This window comes from Cavia porcellus, unplaced genomic scaffold, assembly GCF_034190915.1.
Source record: "Cavia porcellus strain 051 isolate PalLab524CR breed Dunkin Hartley unplaced genomic scaffold, mCavPor4.1 scaffold_15, whole genome shotgun sequence".
NCBI classification, from domain to species: Eukaryota; Metazoa; Chordata; class Mammalia; order Rodentia; family Caviidae; genus Cavia; species Cavia porcellus.
The window spans coordinates 39,902,250-39,925,213 of NW_026947498.1; the positions used below are offsets into that span (position 1 = coordinate 39,902,250).

Sequence of the window (22,964 nt, forward strand, 5' to 3'; positions counted from 1 at the left end):
CTCCAATTGCTCCAAATAGTCAATAAAGGTAAAGAACAATTATATACCTTTAAGTATTCTTAACAAAAAACCCCTAAGAATTAACAGGTTTAAAGCAACAACCTGAGAATATTAGCTACCCGTTTTTTTATACAGTATGAAACCCCCACCTATAAAGTGCTGCTACACAGCATTTGATAATAAAATGAATGAAAACAAATGCCTTATGCTGAGAAATGTGTGCCTCTACTGACATTTAAATGGCAGTTTTGAAGAATATTAACAAATTAGAACCAGCAGTTAGAAACTCAAAAGTAGACCTTCACTAAAATTCCAAATAATCTGAAGTAATGATACCTCTTTTTAATAACTATATCATTAGTCCAAATAATCTGGTAATTCAACCATTTTTAATTATAAAAGGTAGATAAAATATTCATTTTCCTCAGAAGCTTATGAGAAACATGTACACATCCAGTGTACATTATAATCCAGTGTACACGTACTGCTGGTCTTCATCTTACCATACTACTCGATTCAGCCATTCACAAAGTTCTTGAATGGTTATCCTACTTTGTCTTCTGGAAAATACTTTCTTTTTCATCTACGTTTAGCCTTCTTATGTAAATATTTTTTCTTCCTCTCTCTTTACATATTAGTTCTAACTACAAATTTATCATTTGTTTACCCTTTTGTCCAAAGCCAGGTATGTTACATATGTACTTCATTCCATTGTTCAGTTAGTTTTCAGACATAAGTAATTATTCTTACTGTGCAGAAAAGAAAACTAAGAAAAGAAAGTAACTAGTACAGGGTCCCAGAGGAGTTATCCAAACCAGGATTCAAAGCTAAGCAATGTGGTTTGACAACTTCTGCTCTTAACAAACTGGTCTTTACCACCTTCCAACTCTAGGCCCAACCAATCAGCAAATTCTATTAATTATCCATTGACATTATCTTTTAAGTCTAACCACATCTGTATTTCTGTCTTATTCATTTAGGTAAGATCTTTCTATTTTTCTTTCTTTTGTAATGGAATTTTTACCTGGGCATGTTAAGGCCAATTTCCTAAAGTGCCTTACAATGAAGACAGGCATATGATTTAGCTGACCCATGAGATATAAGTGGAAGTCTCACAAGACATACTTTTTTATTCCTTCCTTCTAGTTGCAATGTGGATTAAACCCTGTGTGGACTGTGACTCTGATGACTATAAAGTTCCACAATCTTCTGACTGCCAGGACAACCCTGGGAAGCAGAGTTACACTTTATCAAGCCACTATTATTTTGAGCCTTCTTTTTTGTAGTTGTTGTTGTATTAGAAGTAAAATCACTAATACTGACTTTAGTACCACATGTGGGGTTGTTTAAATGGTATTTATAATGTAGAACTGGCTTAGGTGGCAGGTAATATGGGGCAAACACTACAGGTTAGAAAGCCAGTGTAATAGCTTAATTTTAAGTTTAACAATGAAGCCCAGATATGTGGCCACATATTATTCTGAGTGTGTCTGTGAGGATATTTTGGAATGAAATTAACATTTGCATTAACAGACCAGATAAAACAGATTGTATTTCACAATGGGTAGGCCTCCTCCAATCAGATAAGACTTAATGCAACAAAATTCCACTGGAAGTAGAATTCTCCAGCACATGGCCTTCCCATCTGAAAGGCTCTTCCCTAGACCTCTAGACTGCTGGCTCACCCTACAAATTTTGCCTCCAAAACTGCCTAAGCCAATTCATAAAATTCATACATCCTCCCCAACACTGAGACATAGTTTCTCTGGTGAACTTGATATATCCAAAGACCTTTATTATTCTATAGCAAAATGTTTACTAAAATCACTATCTATGGTATCTTGGAGGACAGCCTCATGCTAACAATGTTTATATAACTCTAAAGTACCTGGAAGATTTTTAAACATTAGTACTTGTTAATGAAAGAAAGGTTAAGAAAAATCTGGGGAATTTGGAAGCAGAGATGCAAAACAGCTCTGTTAAGAAGACTCTGCTTGTGGATTACATAAAACTCTTTTTTTTTTTTTTTTTTTTTTTTTACTATTTTGTTTTTCAGTACCGGGAACGGACCTCAGAGCCTTGCGCTTGCCAGGCAGGCACTGTGCTGCTGAGCTACATCCCCAGCACTGGACTACATAAAACTTAAGCCAACTGAGAATTTAGGCTTTGGGTCTTGTTAGAATGAAGACCCCATGCTCCAAAATGAAGCAGTGTTATAATGGCATCTCAGAAGAGGCAGTTCCTAAGAATGGATAATACAATGGTCTTGAGCCTTACAAATGCAGACGGAGTGAATGCTCTTGTTCAGACAGTGGAAGTCAGTCCAAAAGCAAAGATGTTGTTCTCATACTTCATCCATTAAAAAAACATTATATTTCTAATAATGGCAATAAAGCTCAATTCCAAAGACACTGTGCTGAGAGAAAAAGTCCAGATAAAATCTTACTTGTTTAATTACAGCTTTAAAAATTTTAAGAGCAGATAAAAGTACAGCAAACCAGAAGAAAGGATGCATTTAAAGAGAGGTGTGACTGGATTTGTGAGGGAGCATCAGAAGTCTTTGATAGCATTGACAGAGCCCTGGAAATGTACACACTAAGCTCAATACACACACGCGTGCACACACACACACACACACACACACACACACACACACACACTACAGGGTCCTGGCTCACCTGGTAGGTAGAGGGCAGCTGTGTCCAGACTTCCTTTAGGAATCACACAATCTTCATTCAGCTTTTCCAAATTCTAAACCATGTTCCTGTGCATCTCACAAGCCAAAGCTATTTTGCAGATTCCCTCATACCAGCAGAGCTGCTCAGGGTGGGCAGAGATGCCAGTAGAATTCTAGTGACTGATGTGCTTCTAGTCTGTCTTTGTGGGTTCTTCCTGACCTCACAAGCTGACTTCTGGCCTTGCTCAGGTCAAGCTCAGCAACAGCACAACCACACAGACTTCTATAAATTATGTAACCAGCGTTAATAAATGAACAAGATCTAATTTCTAGTAAGTCCCCTACATCATTTGAGGGAGTTCTACTCTGACCAAATTGTAGTACAGTATTACCTCTGCTCTTGTGAGTGTGGTATAATTAACTACCAAGTTAAAGAGTTAAAATTCATTCTTTCTCTTTTCTTTCTCAAAACTATGCAAATTCTAAAGCTTGCATAACTTATATTTCACAAAAATAACGATGTTTTTTCCTGGCTAAGTAAACTTTTATTCAATCATTAAATCCCATTTCAAAGCTTACAGGGTAACAGAAACTCTCATTTCTTCCTGTGAAATTTCTCCCCAATTGTTTTTCCAAGCAAAAACTTTTCAGCTCCTACACAATAAAGGCTGTTATATTCATTCTGTAGTTTTATAAGTAACATACAAGTAAAGTATGTTCTTAAATTTCATTTATTAAATGACTAAAGAATGTTATCTTACTTATTAGACAGCTCAGGAAGAGAACTTTTCATCATAAAATAAAGGAATATATTTAACTGCAATTAATGTAACAAATTTCTGAGTAAAGAACAGCTCAAGTAACTTGGAATACTTATGTTACAGAATAGATGAAAATGATATAGGCCACAAACTTTATTTGGTAGAAAAGAATACAAGTTTTTGCTAGCAAATCAATTATAAAAATGAAAAAGGATTTTCTTCAATGAAACAAAGACTGTAGACAATAAGCCTGTATAGAAAGTAAAAAATCTGCTAATCATGATTATTATGTAAGCAACTGTCTCATTTCTAATGAAGAAGTGTGGTTGGTAACTTTTAATAAGTAAAGAATTATATAGAAAACCTTGGTTCATACTTTAAAATGTAGTTCCAAAGCAAGCCATTCAGATGTTTTAAAATCCCAGTTATTTCTGATACTACCTTTTAAAGGGAAATGACAGAAGATGTTAATGGGGAAGATCAGAGAACACAGAAGGCTGTTGTTAGTTTGATTTAAAAAAAAAAAAAACATTAAAAATGTTTTACATTCTAAAGTATTAAAAAGCTAACAGCTTAATCCACTGTAACCAAAACATATTTTAATTATAATTTACCTAGTTATAAAAGCACGTCTTAATGAGTTCCATAAATCTTTGTCTCTCATTTGTTTGTTTGTTTGTTTTTTGCTTTTCCTCAACCCTCAATGTCAATTCGCCTATATTTCATTCCTTTTCTTCTTCTCAGCATTTCAGGATACACCTTTCATTTATTTTTGTTATCCATTCCATATCATGTTCATGTTTCTGCTACCTTCTGATATTCCTCTACAATTTTTCTATTTTTGTTCCTTTTCAGTAGTTCCCATTTTGTGCAATTTTCCATTGCCTGTGTCTCATCATTTCACTCTGGTCATACCAGTTTATATTTCTGCTGGCAAACAGCAGGCTGGGCAAGAAAGTCAATAAAAAATTCCCACCGCTACCGTGTACTATGACCATAGAAACATTAAGGTGAAAAGTTGAAGCTCATTGACAATCTATCAAATAAATGCAGATTTAAAATTAAATTTCAGGTACTATAAACATCTAAAACACAGACACTTCTTGGTTGATAGCTATCCAGTGCTATCATCAGTTTTAGAAGTATTATTTTACAAGCCTTGAGGGTACCCATCACTGTGCTCACAGTAAGTAATCAAATTTCTAGATATCAAACTGTTTATTATCAAAAAAGTTCCATTAAATTCAAGATAAATAAACCTGACCGAGCTAGCTATTTTTAAAGATACTGTATCCAGCAGCTATTCTTTTGTCAGCCTAAGAAACAAAAACCATGCTGATAATTATCTTTTCTCTCCTGGAAGTTAAGTTTTTACTTTGAAGAAGGGATTTTTTTATATAGTACTGGAAGACACAGTAATGACATTAGCTATTCCTGAAATAGATTATAAATGACAAGTTTTAACATATTTATTATCAGTTTACACTCAGATATCTTGTTTAATATATCTCCTCAACAGTTAATTACTTTATTATTATAGGTATGGAGAGAGAGTCAGAATTAAAAGATCTCTACTAAACTGAACGTGAAGAATATAGCTTTGTGTTGTTTAAATTAGCAAACAGTGTCAGGAGACCACATTAGGCCTACTTAACTTCAATATATGGTCTTTGGTTTACCATGAAATATAGTTTCTTCACTTATTAAAAAAAAAGAAGAAGAAAAGAAAGAAAATAGAAAGTCTGCAAGAAAACTACCACAACTGATCTGATTTTGCCCTGGTAAATGTCATTATGAACAGAGAATTGCTTATGATTTACATTATTTAAAAATGTTTTTCCAAATTTTTTTAAAGTAACTAGAAACTTTTCAGATGAAATCCTCTGTATTTAACCAGACAACTATACCATTTCTCTAGCTGTAGCTGGTATGATATACTAAGGAATTCTTCTGATCATCCTTACCTGTTCACTCCAGATGGTCCCTAAAACACTGCTACAGTTTGTGCAGCACAGTTTGAAAAACACTAATCTAAAAAATTCTTCCTAAAGAAAGAAGTCATTTGACTTCTATAGTGGCCAGATTGTTAGAAAATTTGTAAAGTTTGGAAAGGCATGCTAGTGACTGCAGGTTAACAGCTTGGTAAGTTCAGATACCTGCAGTGAGTAGCAGAATGAAGTCAAGCACCAGGTAAACCCTCTAATGGAGGAAGCGTCACAGAGACTCCTGATGGATAAGCCAGACCAATCTTGCTCTTTCAGCCTCAGTTCAAATTGTTTGGGTCATAAAAATAATTGGTACCAGTAGAAAGAAGATTCAGAGGAGGAAAACAAATGCAAAGCACAAAGTAACAATTAACAATGCTCAAATGACCAAAATTTTTTCAAAAGAAAAAAATCTACGTCATCCTCTACCATACTTAATGGTTATCACTTAGAAAAATTGTCCAGAATTTTAAAATAGAAGACTATATATGTTTCTATGTGGCAAATACTTTGCTTATTTGTTCAGCTTCATTTTGATATCCATTTAAGGCTTGACAAGTTATTAAGAAAAAATAATTTATAATCTGGCTAATATCAAAGGTATCTTACAAACTGTATAAGATAAACTGAGGTGAAATAATGGAGTGCTTAAAGTATCATCTTAATGTGATGGTCTCTGTGTTCTAACTTTAACCTATTGGAAGCCATCACTCATGGGAAAAATTCATAACTTCCTAATTAATTTTCTTCTATGTTTACTCTCATGTATCAACATTTTTTGTCAAGTAATGCAATCATTCTAAAATGAATGTAATTATGTTGCTGCATTATTAAAAGTATCTCAGTAGTTCCTTACTGTATACATGCATTATTTCAAGATATAGAATAAGGTATTCAAGTTAAACATTAGTCAAAAGCACAATAAAAATAAACAGATGGCTAGGATGTAATTTAAGGGTAGGGAACTTTCCTAGCACAAGGTCCTATGTTCCATCTCATAATGATTAAAAAACAAACAAACAAATAAATAAAAAAGAAACAAACACACAAACAAAAAAACACACCACCACCAACAGCAGCAACTGTCTAACCCAAGCATAAATATAGATGCTAGCACCTTACTTTTTAAGATTAAAAAATAGGGTTCTTTTCAAGGTTCCTGGAGAGATTGTGAAAGCCACTGAAAAAATCTATATGCTTCTAAAACAACATGGTCTTAAAATATGCAAGGCAAAATTTACAGTTACTCCTTACTCTGAAGAGTTCAGATCATATTTTAAAAATTTTAACACACTTTTTTCAATAACTGACCTGAGAACCATTTTAAAAAGTAATAATTTAATAAAATTTTAAAAAGTAATATTAACAGAAGAGTCAAACATTAAAATTAACAAATGATAGTTAATGAGTATATACAGAATACTAAAATGATAAATGTAAAATTCACATTCTTCTGAAGTATATGTGAAATTTTTTTACAAGTGTCAACATGAGGGTTTAAAGAAAGTAAAATTTTCAGAGGGATGATTAACAACATAGCATATGCTCCTTGATCAAAATAAAAATAATAAAAATAAATAAAACCAGAAAACACACATATGTTTGGAAATAGAACATAAACACATAATAAAAGGATTAATAAAACTAAATTCTGGATCTTGAAAAGATAAAAATTTGACAAATCTCAGTCAAGACTAATTATTAATAACAAAAAGTTTGAATTACATGTAATAAAAAGAGGACATCACTGTAATTCCTACAGATAAAATCTGAAGAAGAAAATATATGCAAATTTTTACCCTTGCACCCCATTTTTAATCTGTGTAACCTTAGGGGTTGGTGTAGTTAGGGGATGTGAAGAGAACAATTAGAATTAGGACATGGAGTTATAATGTTCACTGGGAGTTAAGAAAATGCAGGAAATCTATCCACAACACCAAGACATAGAATATTTAGTCAAGGGCCTAAATCCCACAGCAATGTCCCACATGAGTCTAGATAAAAACTGAGAGCTCATGACAGTGCCTCCCAGGAGTCCAACTGGAGGTCCAGAGCCCACAAGAAGGACTCACATCAGTCTCTTTTATGGATCCATGCCAGGAAAGCCCAAAGGTCAGCGGTGGAATCTAGAAAGTCCATGCCAGCTGGGTGAAGGAGCTGTGTTGGTGGGATGAGGGTTCTATGCTGGAGCTGAGAAGCCACACTCACAACAAAGACCAGGGCTGTCTTGAAGGCACCACAGCCATCCTCAGTGACATGGAGGCCTGAGCTCCTCCAAGGACAAGCACATTTGGGCACATGCCAGGAAGCCAGCATGACCAGTTCATCCTGGAGACCAAGTAGCACATGTCTTTCCGTCCAGAGCCAGGAAGCAATGCTCAATGTGGGAAGCAAAGCTTCTCCAGGAAAATCTAATGACTCAAACAGCAACTTATAGGAGAACCCACAACTCCTCAATGCAACAACGCATTAACACCCCAATGTCACAACACTCCCCCTTTTCTCCACCTATTTATCCTAGCAACTTTCCTCAGGTGGAGCATCTTCACTCAAGGCCATGCTGATATAATCCAGTTGCTGTTAAGTTGACCACCAGTTCCTAATCTATGACAAGGGTCCTCTTTATACCTCCTCTGTGCCCTAAGTACTCCCTCCAGTAATAGATTCTACATTTAAAATTAATAAGCTAAAGGCCTTGAGAACAAGGATCATCTCCTATATATTTTAGCCTCTGAAGTTCTTAGCAAACTTTGCATATAAGGTGGATCTTAACAAATGTTGGATAAATTAAGAAATGTTGACAAATTCTTGTGATTGAGATTATATTTCACATTGTCCATTTACATTCTTCAGACACTTTTACTAGTGAAAATACAATAACTACAAATTATAGCATTGGATATTTCTTGAATAACTTATAATCAGTGAATGCTTTTAAAAATAAATGTGTAGGGCCAGAGATGTAGCTCAGTGTTACAGCATGTGTTAGCATGCAAGAATCCCTTAGTTCAAACCAAAGCACCATGCCTCACCAAAAGAATTCTTGGCTCAAATAAATGTATTTTATGTATGTATTTTATATCCCAGAACCTCTGATTATTGCTACCCAGCTTAATGAGAGAAAAGAGAAAGGAAAGTTGGAAGGAAGAGAGAGAGAGAATGAAAGGAGAGAGAGGAAGAACCAAAGGAGAAAGAAAAATATTAATATTAGTTGTAGTAATTATAGTACAACTGTTTTCTGTATTCTAATACATTACACATATGATAATGTGCAAAGTTAGCTAAATATTTTAACTTTATAAAGAGTATATATAGGAAGCTGAAATAGTGGTTGAAGTCTTCCATTCTGATAGAACCATGTAGCCAAAGATTAGTTTTCCAATACAAACACATCAACTTTTTAGTTACTATATTGATAAATGATAAAGACTTTACTCCTCAATCACTAGATATTCCTCATTTCAGCTCAAGAATATCAGTGAATAGGTGTTAGAGATCCTTTCCAATATTTCTTTTAAAACATAATTCTTTTTATTTTAAAGAGATTAAGACAAAAGAGGACAGAACAAAGCAAATCAGAACAGAACAATGTAAGCAATAGAGTACTTCACCAAAACACAATTCTTGCTGTCCAGCAGTACCAGTTTTTAAGAATTGCTATCTGAATGATTTATATAAATTTTCAGATGTTACCCAATAATCTAACCATCCTTTTTTACTGAGTTCAAATACTGGCTTTTCCTTGTAAAGTAGTAAAAAAGAATACAAGAAAGTATTTTATAGTGATTGATTTTCTTCCAGGAAATGGATGGCATGATACATTACTGCAATAAGATCTCTACATTTTTGTTATAAATCATACTCTTCAGTTAGCCTTTTCCCAAACATGAATCATATAAACTTCTCTTGCACAAACACCATAGTCACCTTCTAAAAAGACAACATACAGCATTTCACAATACTTTCCCACTATATTTTCTTACATATAAACAGATAAGAAGAAAAGAATTTTGATGATTATAGTATAATACCAGAAATTACTGACTTTGAAATTCTTTAGAAAAGTGGTAATAAAGGTGTACTTTTTTCTTTTTTGTTTTTTAAAACAGGATCTCACTGTGTACTTCAGACTGTCCTTGAACTCATAGTAATCCTCCTGCCTTAGCTTCCTCAAGACATGGATTGGTGGTATCAGCCACCAAACCGACATTAAACTGCATTCTGTGAATAAAACTGGCTTTTGTTCAATTAATGCTTTCCTCTTGTTCTTTGAATATAGTTTTAGGGGTATTTGAGAAAATTTTTTATAATTTATATTTTCCTGTTTTATAAATTCAATAAAAAGAGTCTAATTTTGCCATGGTTTAGTAAATGTAAAATGAACTTGCATGCTTTCAGGACCTTTCTCCTATCATTATAGTACATTTTATGCTTTTAACTTTATATGCTTAAAAAAGCAGGTTATTATTTTCATGAGTACATATAATTATACATATACATTAATTTTTGAAGAAATTTTAAAACAATATTACATATCTCTGAATACTCCTATTAAAATTTTTTAACATCAAACATTCCTTTAAGTGAAATATCAGTTTTCATTTATGCATCATATTTATGAAAATGTGTAAGATTAACATTTAGTTGTAAAATACTGTCATTTCAAAAACTCAAGTTCTAAACACTGTGAACACTACTTATTTAATATAAACACAAATAATTTGTGGTTAAGGTAAATAAATATACAGCCATGAAGGACAGAAAGTACCTTTGAGTATATATGTCAACAAATAAATACAGACATAAATTTAGTTTTTGTGATAGCTGATTGTATCAGTCTGAATAAGAAACACACAACTAAACCAGGCATGGTGGTGCACATCTGTAGCCTTAGTACTCAGAGGCTGAAGCAGGAAGATTGGTATGAATTCAAGGCCAGCTGGAATACACAATGAGTTCAAAGTTACTCATAACTGCATAGCAAAATCCTGAGTAAAAAAACAATGAAAAAAGAAATGCCTAACTAAATTGGATCAGAAAGGTCACTTCTGCTTTGGAGGCAGGCCTCCAGTCTTCCCCTTTACCGTGGACATTGTTTTCTGGCTTCCAGGGTAGACATTTTGACATCCAGCACAAACCTCCTGCCTTCATCACAGACCTCTTAGCCTCCTAAAACAGACCAGCACAGGTTACTAAAGTGGACTTCAAGTTTTTCACTGGATCCTTCAGATCTGTAGCATGCAGACAGCTCCTTTGTATCCTTCTACACTTGACTGTGTGATGGCCACTGTAAGCCAATCTTATACATTCTTATTTGTTTGTATATCTTGCACTAAATCAATTTCTTTAGTAAGCACTGATTTATTTTTATTTTAAAGAGAATAAAATGAAACAACACAATACAATGGGAAAGACCTTGCATTTCAAAAACAAGACAGTAGTAAAAAAAAAAAAACATAGTTACTGCATTGCACATTGTTAACCTCCAAACAGTTGCTCAACTACTACATACAGGCATGCTAAGTTTATCAAACAATATAAGCCCTCAGTTATTTCTTTTCTTCCTGGGGGTATCAGTTCAGAAACTTCAGTATGTGTTCTCTAATTTATTCCATGTCTGTTTTTTCTTGAACTTATTCTAGGTGAGATATAGGCATGTAAAATTAATCAAACAATTTAAGTACTGAGTTGTTTCTTTTCAGTTGCCACCATTTCAGAAATCTCAGGGGTGTGACTCTCAATTTCTTTTGTGTCTGCATCTCCTGGATGTGTTTTGGGTGCAGTTCACTGAGGGTGTGGCTCTTCTCTTTGGGTCTGCAGTGGCTGCCTCACTGGGAGGTGTGGCTTCTTCTCTAGGTCTGGTGCCTCCTTCAGCAGGGAGCGTGGTTTCTCCTTGGACTCTTGGCAGTGAGCCTGATTTTCTTATTTTTGCTAGATTCCTTGATTCTCTCCCTCTATGGACTTCAAGTTACACTTCAGATCCTTCCTGGGTCCAGGGGACCTACCTCCCTCCTTTTTCACTTCCTTATGTTACTATATTCCAGTATCTGGAAACCAAATCTTGGAGAGGCTCTCACTCAGTTACTTACCACTCTGTCATATTCCCAAATGTCCCCAAGTAATAACTGACTAATACAGATTATGGTACCACAAGTGACTCTAGAGAAATAGAACTGTAAAGATGAAATCCTTTAATGGCATTAGGGCTTCCTAGGGTTGACACTAATTTGAGGACACTAAAAATGCTATGGTGTCTCCTTCTATTACTGTGAGGAATATTGATAGCCCTGGTGTGAACTGTTTAAACTAATATGCAATGTGGATCCACTTTATCCTAATTCACCACGTGAAATATAAGGAATTTAGCAACTCTATATGATACAAATTTTTGGCAGAATGGGAAATATACTGGCTGGCTGCTCTTAGCATTGCTGGAAAACTACTGAAGGAAAACAATGAGTTCAAAACATTCACAGGAAATCTAATGTTTTCTAACTGTGAGAAGAAATTAACAAAGGAAAATAAGGAGCTCAAAGATTCAAACACTTAGCTCCAGACACAAACACACAAAAATTTAAAACTTCCTAAGCATGTCCTGAAAAAGAATCTAGCATCCTTTTGCCAAGACTGTAGAAACCCAAACATAGGTCCTCATAATTCAACTGGCTGAAACACAAGGAAAGATATCTGAAATAAAGGTGAAGGATCTCACTGAAAAAGAGAATGGGGTCTCATAAACTGAGATGGTGACATCTGGGAGAATCTGGATAAAAGTGAGGATGTTGAGCGCCTAGACTCCAATGAGAATAGTTAGCCAGAGGGAAAGATTTCCTGACTCACAGTGGTGATGCATCCCCACACTCTGTGGGGTTGGACTCTCCCAGGATATTTCAAGAAACTAATTCTGTGTTGATCAAGCATGATAATACTGGCAATCCTCAGGACCCACCCTCACCACCCACTTTGGTCTGTGGGGTTATAAGCCATTTCAAATCACAGAAGGTGCCTGTTATGGCTTGTGTCTAGATATGGCCCTAAAGTTTCATGCAAACTTAAATAGGACAGGCTTTTCAGAGGTTTCTCTACCAAGTACTAAGTAGGCCCAACCCTGTTTAGCTTCTGATATCGGATGAGATCAGGAGCATTCAGCATGGTATGGCTGTAGAGCAGTGCCTAAATCTACAGTGTGTGATGCTGGGATTAAGGGTGTGTGATTAGTAAATCAGTCCACTGACTGGTTTGGCATCACTATGGGTAGGATTAAGGGTTCCAGTGCTACATTTGCCCTGGTATGTAGCCTGCACACAATATAACGGACAGAAAGAATCTTATCTTTCCTGTCTAGTTCCTTTTGCTGTCTTCCAGGACCATGAACGTTTCCCCCTGAATGTGCCACCTGGCCTTGGAACTAGGTGATTATGGATTGAAATCTCTACAAAATGTGAGTTAAATAAACCTTTGCCCCTTTAACTTTGAGTGGTGGGTATTTGCCTCAGCAATGAAACAAATGTAACTAAGACAATGCCTAAGGGTGAGGTACATGTTCCCCCATGAGAAGTTCTAACTTCCTGAGTTTTCTAACTCTTAAAGTGGAAGCCTGATGAGCAAATGCGGGAATGGATTTAATAGGTATGGGATGATGGTAGCAAAAATATACACCTGGATCAGGCTGTAATTGTTGATACGGGCACACAAAGCATAGATATTGAATTTAATGTTGTAGGTCTGGATGATTAAAAAACAGTGTTAATAGTTTATATGCCTGGTTGGCAGAAATATGGATCAAAAGACGGCCCATTGCAAATGAGTTAGCAATGCCTGATATTTCATGGTTTACTGTTGATGAGGGGTTTCAGAGGCTTAGCGAAATGGAAATACTGGAGTGGATTGTTAACTTAAAACCTAGTCTACCACACTGGAATGACCCAGAAAAATCCTTGATGAGCCCTGTCACTGCTCTTCTCTGTATGCCAGATCTTACATTGGGGACTGCAGTTATGCAACAGAAACTACAACAACCCGTTCCAGGCAGAATGACAAATGACCTACAACCTTCAAGAATAAAGGCATGGGTCACTCTCACCTGGGAAAGAACCAAGACCTGTTAGATGCTTGCTGAAGGCCGAGGGAATACAGAATGGGTAGAAAGAAGAAGGTAGTTCTAAATACCAGCTATGACTCCATGATCAGCTACAGAAATAAGAACTGTAATAGTTCACTCCTAATATGCTTCCGATGTAATATAATGCTGATAGTTAAAATGTTGTTAAGTGTTGTTTAACCTGTATAGGACATGCAAGTTATGAAATATTAGCAGTAAGCATCACACAAAGAAAAACTGTCTTCTATTCAGGGAAGGGAGTTAGTGTGTGTTTATTTGTACTCAGGAGACTTACAACATGTTAGGTATGATTATGAGCTTGCCTTTTTATCTGGAAACTATGATTTAAAGAAATGTATCTGATTTTCAAGATGACAAAGGATGTATTGTGATAGCCCAACTAAATTGGATCAGCATAGTTCTGGGTTTAGAAGATGCATGCTCAGGAGGATTGTTGCCAGCATGACATAAAAGGGAAATAGCTTCTATTTCTCTGGAGGAGCTCCAGTCTTTGCCATCCCTTTAGAGGTCCTTCCCCAGCTTCCAGGACAGACTTTTCAGCCTCCAGCACAGATCCTTCAGTCTCCTAAGCAGACTGAAACTCCTGATACAGAATCACAGGATACTACAGTAAGCTCCAGGTCTTTGACTGGATCCTACAGACCTCCAGTGTGCAGATAGACATTTTTCACTCTTCTACATCTGACTCCACAGGCAACCACTGAAAGCCAATCTTGTGAGTTTTTATATATTTGTACATATCACATTAAATTAGTTTCTTTAATAAGTACTGACCAATACAATCTTCAACAACACAGTGCAGCCAAAGGACGTGACTTATCTGCTTTCTTTCTTTTTTTTTTTTTTTTTTTTTTTTTTTTAAATTGGTACCGGGGATTGAACTCACAACCACCTGCTTACAGGGCAGGTGCTTATGCCACTGAGCTAAATCCCCAGCCCTTATCTGCTTTTCTACCACCCTTCCCAGGCCTTTTCTCTCTTTTGAATATCATCCTTTGTCCACAATATAAAGCCAGTCACTCCTTGTTTGCTTGTTTTTCCTAACTACTTTTTGTAAATACAAGGATCTTAAATTTAACTTTTACAGTCTGACTAAAACTCATACACATCAGTTTACTCTCTCATAGATTTTTATTTAAGTCCTTTTATCTGATATTATAAATAAAAAGATTGCCTTTTGTTAAGGGACTAAGAGATGGCATTTGAATCCTTTTATCTCTGTAACAGAATTAAAAGATTATGTTTTCTTAAAGAAGTAAGAGGTGAGAAGGTCTGAAAGGCACGCAAGAGAAATTTCTGTGTAAAGAATAATAGTGATTAACAAAGTTATCTGTAATGAAAAAATATTGTTATTTTTTCATTTTTTGAAGTCAAGGCCAATAAATAAGATTATCTGCTATTATCACTTTTTCCTTTATTGCTTTTAACTCCAAGACATGTAGATATTGGGAAATCAGATCATTTCCTGGGTCTATAGATTGGTATCCCTTTCTCTTGTACTTATCATCATAATGACATAGCTAAAAGACCCCAACTATTAGCTACCTCAGATAAGTCCTAAACCTCCCATACAGACCAAACAGTGGGTACAAGGGTTTTATAGGAGCTGTTCAAGGACAAAAAATGGGATGATAGCTGATGTGATGGTCTTTGCCAATCATGAATGATTTCATGGAAACCTACACTTGTGATTGTGAAATCAGTTTTGTGTTCAATTTGTTCTATAAAGTGCTGTGATACTCAGGACATTGCTTCTGAAGAATAGGAAGATGGGCTAATAGAATAACTACTATGGAAGAGCTTTGTTTGTTATGCTATAAGAAGTTTATGTAAGTGTATGATTTCTAAGGTGATGACTGATTTTAAGGGAATGTGGAATATTAAGGTAAATTTTTAAATGAAGAGAAAGAAAACAGTCAAAATCCAAAGCAGGCTTTGGCCAAAATCATATAAAGCAATTGCAATCAAAATAAATTTAAGTGAATTGCTTTACATTTTAACCCTTATTACTTTGCAGCACAATAATGATACTTTTATTTTTTGTTAATTTTGCTATAAATTACAGCTTTGAATTATAAATAATCAGGCCTTGCAATTTATTGCTTTTAAAGTATTATTTACTGAGTATTTTCCATATTCCAGACACCAAATTATATATTGGGAATAAAAACAATAAAGCAATCCCAGATCCCATAGGATTTAAAATCTTAACAAAAAGGGAGACCTATATAGCAAATGTCTAGTGGAGAATGTTTCCTTTATCATACCCTCCCCCTCTCCATGTATGTATGTTTGTACATACATGGAGGCAAAGACATCAAAAATGGCAAAGGCATCAATCCCAGTCCTAGAGAATCAAGAGTCAAGTTAAGGCTTCAAAATAAGATGTCAGAGGTGTTTCCTGAAAAATCAACTGAGTTAGTAAGGAGAAGTGAAAGATAAATAAGAACTCTACAATGAAAGGAACAGGCATGCACCAGTCTCAAAGCTTGATGCTTTACAGAGATTTGTTCAGGTGAAAAACAGTGCAGTAAGTGTCCTGAGATAATGAGGTTAATGAAGTAAGAATGGGTTATATCAAGAGTTCCTGGATATTATACTAAAGAGCTGGAAATATCTAACACCAAAAAAATAAAACAAAGAGTTTCAAATCCTGCTATTAACAGGGGATCATTGCCTGAGTCTCAGAAAAATGACAGGATCAGATTTAAATTTCAAACATATCACTTTAGCTTCTCTGTACAGAAGGGAGAAGTAGAACTCACAACATCTCATAATTGGAGACATATTAATTGGGAGTCAGCTGAAATCAATGACAGATGCCGGTGATTCAGGTCTGAAAGATGGAGAGAAATGGACAGACTTCAAAAGTATGTAACAGGTACAGTTGAGATGTCTTACTGATCAATTGGACGTAGAAGAAGAGACGATGTGGCTGGCTTTCACACACATAGCCAAATGCTTGGTGGTATAGCATTTATTTTAACAGAATAGGCAAATTGGGGGTTCAATTTTGATTTTTTTGTTCTGTTGATGGCAGTGAGGGACTAGAAGAACATTAGAAATTATGAGTTCAATCTTAACTAGTAGAGTTATACATATGGAAGATCTCCAGTATCTAATTATATATAGGTCTAAGGCTAAGGAGAAATATCAAAACTTAGACCCATATTTGAGATACAGCATTTCATTTAAGTTGAAACTATAATGGGAAAGAAAATAAAGAAAATTACAAGTTAAAAAAATAAAAATTAAATAGAGCACAACGAACTGATACTTTTTGAATATTTCACAGAAGGTAAAGAAATGAAGAAAAGAGTAAAAACTATTAAGTAAAAAAAGTGCAAGTTCCAAAACAGCATACATACACACATACTGCCAGCAGTTATTTTTAAATGTACTTTTCTATGTGTATTTACCTGTGAGAAAAGCTACAGAAAAAGTTTATGACTATAAACCAAATTTAAGACTAACAGCTTTATAATGAAAAGAGTATATGGTTAAGGGACTTTGCTTTATCTGAATTACTTAATGTTTTTTATAAGACCAATTTTTCATATATTATTTTCTTTTTTCTATTATTTCTTTCTTCTTTCTTTCTTTCTTTCTTTCTTTCTTTCTTTCTTTCTTTCTTTCTTTCTTTCTTTCTTTCTTTCTTTCCTTCTTTTCTGTTGGTACCAGGGACTGAACTCATAACCTCATACTGGCAAGAAAGGCACTTGTGCCACTGAGCTAAATCCACAGCCTTCTATTTATATACTTTAAAACACATTTTCAATCTTATCAAATGCCAACCAGGCATACTTCTTCACATCTTCAATCTCAGAATTCAGGAAGCTGAGTACAAGGCCAGCCTGGGGTTCACAGGAGAGACCCTGTTACAACACTCACCCCATAAATAATAACTTCACACACAATTTTAAAAATGCCAAGTAAAAATACACATCAAGTAAAATTAAGATAGAAAAGTATGCCTTCACCATTAGTAACTTTAATAGGAAAAGATTCAAAACAAAATTGGAAGGCTTGAGACAAAATGGAAAAAGAAACAGGACATGAAACATAAAATACAAAAAAGTTATCATGAGCAAGAAGAAAAAGAAGTCAAGGCAGATTTTCATCAGAGAGAGGAGAAAAATAATATTCTCAGGAAGCCTCTAGTTTATTAAAAAATATTGAAAAATCACCAGACATGGATGTACATGCCTGTAATCCTAGCACTCAGGAGGCTGAAGCAGGAAGATTGTTCTAAATTTGAGGCCAGATTTCTTTACACAGTGAACTCAAGGGAACCTGAACTATGTAGCAAGACTCTGTTTCAAAAAACAAAATCAAAAAACAAAACAAAACAAAATGACATGTCACAATAGTATTAAGCCATCATAGCAGTATCTGTTTTAAGATACAATAGATAACAATAGAAAGGCTCCAAGGAGCAGGAATAATTGAGAAGCCAAACTACAAAAGTGAGAAAAGAAATTTAGAGAGATATGTAGGTAACATCTTAAAGTTGGTAACAAGAAGTAAAAGGAAAACAAATACAGAGTTTTCAAATGTCTTGGATTTCTAGAATATGAAAAGCAGACATCTGATGGAATATAGAAATAGTCTAACTGCAAGATGGGAAACATTTAGAAAAACCTTCTGGTATTACCAAGAATCACTGTACTGAGCCAGTATCTAATCTGATGCAATAACAAGACTACACATTACTACTGTTTGCAATGTTTAGGGATTAGCATACGTTCACTGTTGTGTATCTGTCAGAAGTTGGCAACAAAGCACACTGTCTGAAGTCCACACTCTCACTCAGTGTCGTTTTACATGTAAGAGGTGCTGAGTGATAAGACAACATTTAGCTGTACTTTACATATTTCAGAGTTATGGTCAAGCATTTCACAGTTTGGATATTGTCTGAGTGTGTTGTCTGCAGATTAATGTGCTGGAAGCTTGGTGCCAGTGTGGGAAGAGGTGGGACCTTCAAGAGAGAAAGCAGTTAGGCTGCTTAGTGTATTTCTTTCAGAATCCTGGTTAGTCTCTGGCAAAGTGAGTTGTTACTAGAATAAAACAGAATTTTAAAAAATTAAAAACTAAAGCATGTTTTGTCCCTGGATTCTAACCTCTCTCTTTCTGGCTTCCTGTCTGGACGTGAGATCTTTCCCTTTTGTAGCCACTGCCCCCACGATGCCTGATGTGAGTAACACAGTGAAAGGTCCTCAACAAAGCAAAGCAGATGTTAGCACTAAGCTCATTACTGAGCGAAACAAGCCTTTTTTTTTTTTTTTTCTTTATAAAATATCCAACCTTGGGTATTTTGTCATGGAAAAAATGTACTAATAACAAGCATTAAATAATAGGAATTATTTAGGATAAGTGTGTAAGTCAAAATCACTCTCAAAACCAGAGCAAGGATGTCCCCAAATGCCTTTGATCTGAAGGAAACCAAGTATCTCTTAGTAGTTAATCACTTCTACAAGATTCTTAGAGGGGAGATAAATGTAATCAGTACCTACACCTTCCCAGGGAGCTGATGTAGCCAGAAAAGACCAAAAAGTAGATGCATGTGCAAAGCGACTCCTTGGAGGGCTGCTCAGATTCTCATAGAAACCCTGGTTCTAAACCTATGCTTGGGATGGTCTCAGTAAGCAAATAACTGCATCCGTGCCCTTCCAAGATTACGCACAATGACATTGCATGTTGTTAGGGGTCAGCAGGCATTATAGAATAAAAGCAGGAAATTTTCAAAAAAGCTGGGAACTTTTTTAGTGCAGTCTTCAGAGGAGTTAGTCACTGGCACCTACACAGGAAGCCTTCCATTAGGGAGGCTTGACACCCTTCCTCTGTCATTCCTATTTAAATTACATTAGAAATCAGAATAAGCTTTTGTATTAAACAATTCACCTTAAGAGTTCTAACTGTAGAACAGGTAAGTTTTTCCTTTGATGTATCCTACAGGCTGCCTGCTGAGAATCAGAAGAGAACAAGCAGCTTCGATCTTCTGAACATGGAGCATCAACTAACAACTAGAGGAAGAAGGACAAATGATGCAGATATATTCATAGAGAAAAGTACACAACAAACAAATAATAAGTACAAATAGAAACACTTCCTTCAGTACTAAAAATGTAGTATGTTTAAATTCTTTAAAATCTTTATTCACTAATACTTTTCAGAAAATTTTTGCATATAAATTGTGTTTTTATTTTTTAACGATATTGGAGATGGAATCTAGGGCTATCACACTGCAATATACCTTCAGCCCTTTTGTTTGTTTTGAGACAGAGTCTTGCTATGTCTTTAAATTGATCAGGCTGAGCTCAAACTTTTGATCCTCCTGCCTTAGCTTTCTAGTGTTGGGATGAAAACATGAGCCACCATGCCCAACTACAGTTTTGATTTTTGTTTATTTTGATTACAGAGAAGAAACAAAGGAAGACTAAAGTCTACTGATGCCTGACTGTCTCATTTATGGTGCTAGGCTTTGAATTCAAGGTCTAATAATTCTAGGTTAATAGGTCTGCCCCTGAGCTGTATCTCGAGCTCTTTTTTATTTAATTTTGAGACAGAGTCTCACCAAGTTACCCCAGCTAGTATCAAATTTCTGATTCTCTTACCTCAGCCTCCCAGATAGCTAAGCTCACAGGTATGTGCCTCTATGGCTGTTAATGATTATTAATGACATTTGATATTTTGACAACCACATCAAAACTTATAAAAGTCACTCATTTTAAACAGACATTATCGTACCTTATTTCTGAATCCCAACATTTTTAAGATTATTTCAATTTTCATTTACAGAAATGACTTTTTCTGTAACATTCTTTAATTCAAAATATTACTGAACTGAAGCAATCTAGTGCACATGTTTGTGTACTGACCCAAATAATATCTGACCTCTTCCTAAATATCTTTAAGGCACATGAAAACATGTAGCATTCTATAATTCCCAAACCCAATGTTATGGCTTCCTTTGAATCATGTTGACCATCAAATGAAAACTGTTTCCATGTTCACTTTATCAAAATTTCCCAGGATACTGAAAAACTCTATCAGGCTATGTCTGGGAGCAGAAGAAAAACAACAACAAAGCAACATAATAGTGGTAACCTTGGGAGTCTATCAATTTGTCAAAATGTAATAAAAGTACCTTGTCAAATGTTTCAGGCTGAGCATCTCCTATTTCTCTGCCATCCAATTCAGACACTTTAATTACATTTCTCAAAGGTTGTGGGATGAAAGATTCTAATGTCTGCCTCAGCCATCTCAATCTCAGGCTATCGTATTCACTACAACGAAGATAGCCTAAATATAAAAGATTAAAAGGTTTCAAATTAAAGGCAATGGAATTGTTAAATTTCTACTTTTCAATAAGTAAATTTCATAAAAATCAATTCACTATAATTATGCAGAAATAAGGTTTAGAAATAAGTATTATCATTGTCTTACACTTTGAAAATAAGCACAAACACAAACCATCTGTGTGTATGCACATAGATGCACTCCTGTGTGTGTGTGTGTGTGTGTGTGTGTGTGTGTGTATAAGGTCTACACCCTCCCAGAAGCTCACACATTTAGTCAGTCTAACTGAAGGGGGGGCATAGGGAATCGTGGATTCCTAAAGACATGCTGCACAAGCAGTACTTCAGACATAGTTCTCACCTGAAAGCATGAGCTAAGTAAAAATGCACTCTGTTGTACATATGTAAAGCTCTTTCCATGACCAAATAAGGAAGGTAACAGAATATGTGGGGAAAAGTAAGTATTGAGACACTATACTAAGGTAGTCATGGTTCAAATTATGAACGAGGAGACTTTAAATAAATTACTTAGCTCTTTAAGAGTCTCAGCTTACTTATTTGTAAAGTGGGATTGTATTCTCCTACCTTGAGGTGCTTGAAAAGATTAAATGTGATAATCATCAGGAGCAGGATAGTAGCTAAGGGAGATGCTTCTGGTGGTGACTGTCTCCCAAAAGAGACACTGATATGAATGGCTATATACACAATGAACTGCTTTCCCAAGAGCTAAATAAATTAGTTGAGAGATTATAGTGTTTGGCTTACTAAAATAATGATGAAAAATGCTGAAGAAGGCAGGAAGGGGCAAGGTTCCCATAACATCAGTCCTCCAAATCTAATTAAAGTGGCATCAAAAGGGACACTTCCCACTTGCAAGGGAGAACAATTAAGTTTAGACCTTAGACTTGAAACTCAGCCTGGGGCCTGCCACAGTGAAGCCTAGGGACAGACATGCTCCATGGCACTTCTTTCTGGGTTATATCCAGAGACCATACTCTGGATGCTCCTCAGCCAGGCAGAAACTGCCTCTGTTACCCGCTACCCTTCTGTTCACCTTGAGCAGTACAGTGAGAAGCAAGAGTCTACTCACTAGGGAGTAGTGCCAGACCGAGCATAGGACTTCACTTTGGAGCTCAGTTCCAAGACCACTGCAGCCCAAAAGCATCTGATCCCAGACCAGGGCTTCTACATGGAGAATCTTGTCCTGAAGGTCTCACATAGACAGCTAAAATTGGTGGCACAGATTCATGATTCAGCATGCATCACTGTCAGATGATGCCTAGATGCTGTGAACAGTCTTTCCCTGCAGCTATCAGACTCAGTTTGTGACCCAGCTAAGTATCAGCCTGGGCAATGAATAGAATATCTTTACCACCTTTCCCAACCTTGGGCAGCACAGCGAGGAGCAAGGCTCATGTCTCTGGACCAAGACAGTAATGTGAATGGAGGACTTTGTCTTAGAATTCAGGATCAGGCTGGCCAAACCTAAAACTAGGCAGATTCTAACAGTCCTCATCACCAGGCCAGTGGCTCCAGAGAACACCTCTACATCAGTACAGGTACCACCGCTGATAGGACCTCTATTCCAGTCAGTGTCACATCTGGGCTACTAGTCTACCTCAGCAGGTAACAGCCCAAAGCACTATGTGTGTGCTCCATTCCTAGGGCCAGTCCTCCTGTTTTGAGGCCTATAGCCAAGAATCCTTCAGTGCCTAAAAATAGGCTATAGATAAGGCATCTGAGCCTAGCCTGGGCCCAAAAAAATATGTTCCTAAATTTATTTGGCATAACTTATTGTACCTACTGTGGATTTGCACCAAAACTCAGCTTGGGGTGCCCTCTAGCACTGAAATAGCAAAAAAGATTCATCTACTCAGAGAAGGGAACTGTTTAGAAATTTCTAGAAGGGGAGACACATGGAAAGCCAAATTATGAAAACTGGAATAAACACTTAGTCCTGCAATGTAAAAACTATACCAGTTGCTAAGAAACTAAAAGAACTTTCAGGGAATCGTGACCTCACCCAATGTACAAAATAAGTTATTGGGAACAAAACACACATACTGGTGTATCTGAGAACTATCAGATAGGAAACTAAATGAGTCTTTTTATAGAAACTCA

At 35.8% G+C, this 22,964-nt stretch overlaps 1 pseudogene; it reads right to left on the reverse strand.

The window, feature by feature from the left end:
- LOC100724440 (tRNA (cytosine(34)-C(5))-methyltransferase, mitochondrial-like) overlaps nt 1-22,964 on the reverse strand; it is a 63,441-nt pseudogene that overhangs the window by 10,557 nt on the left and 29,920 nt on the right.